The sequence below is a fragment of the Solenopsis invicta genome, chromosome 3 (assembly GCF_016802725.1).
Source record: "Solenopsis invicta isolate M01_SB chromosome 3, UNIL_Sinv_3.0, whole genome shotgun sequence".
In the NCBI taxonomy this organism is placed as follows: Eukaryota; Metazoa; Arthropoda; class Insecta; order Hymenoptera; family Formicidae; genus Solenopsis; species Solenopsis invicta.
The window spans coordinates 10371375-10374760 of record NC_052666.1 but is presented as its reverse complement, the minus strand read 5'-3'; positions in this window follow the sequence as shown (position 1 = coordinate 10374760).

Sequence of the window (3386 nt, the reverse complement as noted above, 5' to 3'; positions counted from 1 at the left end):
TTCTTAAACAAATCTATCACGTTAAATGTTTTATCAAATAATTAAATCTTTTAGCTTAAAGAACAGGTTTTATAATACATCTTTGTATTGGAAAGTTTTTGGCTCGTGTTTTTAACATTAATCTTTTTCAAATATTTCCTTAATCCTCTTGTTTATACGTAAATTGTCTATCTACGTAATATCTGTAGCGAGTAGGGCAGGAACCGGGCAGGTAGATTGATAGGAACTCAGTGTATGACATAAAAGCACTAGTATATTGTATTCAGTTTCGATCGTACAAAAGGAGAGATGAGACGGCGAGAGCCCGTGTGCAGATCGCGTGTAGAGAGAAAGAAGAATGATGTAGAGAGGCGAGACGCCAAGCGTCCGTGCCCAGTGCTGCGAGAGTGCACTCGCAGGCGGGAGCGAGTGTCGATAGGTCGATACTCGCGAGGCTTCCTCCGCGATGTTATTGGGTTGTCGGACGCAATGTTTGCGAGATGTCCAACACCCTCCCTCAAACTTGAGTCCGAGCGGTTCGGGGACTTCTCATTCCGATCTCTTCGATGCAATATTGATGCTTCCTGCTTGGTAAAGCCTTGGTCAGCACATCTGCGATCATTTCTTCAGTGGGTGTGTAGACGAGACTTATTGGATGCTCGATTAAAGCTTGCCTGATAAAGTGGCACCTTATGTCAATATGTTTTGACCGTGAATGAAATACTGGATTCGCTGCAAGTTTTCCGGCTCCCTGATTGTCGTTGTGAAGTGTTACCGTTGATAGAGATGCCAGTCCAATTTCGGATAAAAATCTGGATAGGTAGATCGCTTCCCTGGCGACGTCTCCGAGTGCGGAATATTCGGCTTTGGTGGATGAAAGCGCTACTGTTTTCTGCTTCCTCGCTTCCCAGGAGATGGCTGCGTTTGAGAGTAGGAAAACAGTTCCGGTGTAAGATCGACGGTCGAGGCTACAACTGCCCCAATCTGCGTCTGCAAACCCGGTTAAGCATTTGTTGCTCTTGGTGTAGGTCAAACCGTGTCCGATAGTTCCCTTGAGATACCTGAGTATCCTTTTGGCGTAAGTCCAATGAGTTTTATTGTAGGATGTGATGCATTGACTTAATGCGCTAACGGCATAGGCAATGTCGGGACGAGTCCCTTGCGCCAAGTACATCAACGAGCCGAGGAGCTCGCGATATGGAAGTGCAGAATCATTGTTGTGTGTATCGTCGTCACTATTATGTAGTTTTGCACCGATATTCATGGGGGTTGGCGAGGGTTTGCAGTTGCTCATGCCGAACCTCTCTAAAATGTCACGAGTGTATCCGGATTGAGAGAGGTGGATACCCTCCCTGGTCCGATGTACCTCTATCCCTAGACAATACTTGATGGCGCCAAGATCCTTGATCGTGAATGCATCAGCAAGTTTCTTCTTTATCCGTTCGATGTAGGATGCGTGTTGAGATGCGACGATTATGTCATCTACGTAGACTAACAAGAGGACGTGATTGCTTTGGTCGTGATAAACACACGGGTCAGCGTTGGTGGGTGTTAGCCCGAGCTCCCTGAGGGTAGTGTCCAGTTTCGAATGCCATTGTCGTCCGGCTTGCCGAAGGCCGTATATGGCTTTGTTGAGTCTGCAAACCTTGTCGCCCGTCTTTGATTGTGTTAGCATATCCTTTGCCTTATTGACAAGTCGAGTGTCGGATTCCGTTGCGACGATCCTTTCGATCATGAGCTGCAGGTACTCTGGTTTTTCCATGTGAACTGTTGTGTCCATGGTTCCATTGAGATATGCCGTGGTGATGTCTATCTGTGAGATCTGCATATCGCGTTCGACGGCCGCTGCTATGAGCAACCTCAGCGATCCGAGTCTTGCCACGGGGGCATAAGTGTCATGGAAATCAATGCCGGGGCGCTGCGAAAAACCTTTGGCGACTACGCGGGCTTTTCTGCGTTCGAGTTCCCCGTTGGACTGGTATTTGTTTCTCAGTACGGTGCGGCAACCAATTACCCTGTCGTGTTCTGGTCTGTCTACGAGTGTCCAAGTGTCGTTCTTCACCAGGGATTTTATCTCGTCGTATATAGCATCTCGCCATTCCTCTCCGTTGGGACCTGAAACAGCTTGTGAAAAAGGGATCTCAGATGCAGACATTACAAATTGTGCGTCAAACCATTCGGGATCGTCTGAGGATTCCTCGTCTTCCGGTGAAGATTCCCGTGTAGCATTGTTAGCCCGATCTGGTTCTCGTTGTTGTGAGGATCCTCTTAGGTGATATTGTTTTGCAGGACGACCAGGTTTTCCGGTAAGTATCCGTCGCGGGCGCCCTGGCCCGCGTACAGGCTGGTCTGGTGGATCGCATTGAACTTCTTCAACGTCTTCGTCGGACGACGGAATGATGTGTAGATCGGGTTCTTCAGCCGGTGCGTCGGCTATGCCCTCCGTTGGATCGTTCTCTGGTTGGTCCATGGTTCTGTTGCTTCCGATTTTCGTGGTGTGTGTGTCAGCTTCGGTTTTGTCGTCGAAAATTCCTTTCATTTTATTTTCGATGATGTCATCCGCGAGCTCTTCCTGTGTGTCGATCTGATCGTTTTCGTCTAAGAATTTTACATCTCTTGCGACTATGATCCTTCGATCTTTGGGGACCCAGATGCGATAGCCTCGCGAGGTGTCGTCGTAACCGACTAGGATGCCGTCGATGGCCCTTGGTTCGAATTTTCCTTTGTTCGGTGTTTTGTTTAAAAATAGCACTTTGCATCCGAATGATCGGAGGTGGCTTATGTCGGGCTTTGTTCCATTCCAGAGCTCGTGTGGCGTGCGGCCATCTAGGCTCTTAGAGATGCAACGATTTCGTATGTAACTTGCCGTATTAATGGCTTCAGCCCAGAAGTGAGTTGGGAGATTAGATTGATCCAATAGGCATCGTGCTGTTTCGACCAAAGTGCGATTCTTGCGTTCGGCGATTCCATTCTGCTCAGGGGTGTGAGGTATGGTTAGTCGGCGTTGAATGCCCGATTCCTTCAGCAGTGTGTCCATGACGGAGTTGCAAAACTCCTTCCCGTTGTCCGAGTGGAATGCCTTTATTTTGAGGCCAGTCTGATTCTCGACGAGTTTCTTGTATTCGGTGAATTTGGCCGAAGCTTCGCTCTTGCTTTTCAAGAAGTAGACATGACACCATCTCGAGTGATCGTCGATGATTGTCATGAAGTAACGTGCGCCTCCTATTGAATTGGTGCGCATTGGTCCGCACAAGTCGGAGTAAATAATTTCGAGGCGACGTTGAGACCTGTGAACACGAGGATTAAATGGTAAGCTACTTAGTTTTTGTTTGATGCATACCTTGCAATTGGAGGTTTCGTTATTTTCTCGGAGCTTGAGTCCTGATGCAGCTTGCGTCTTTGACATC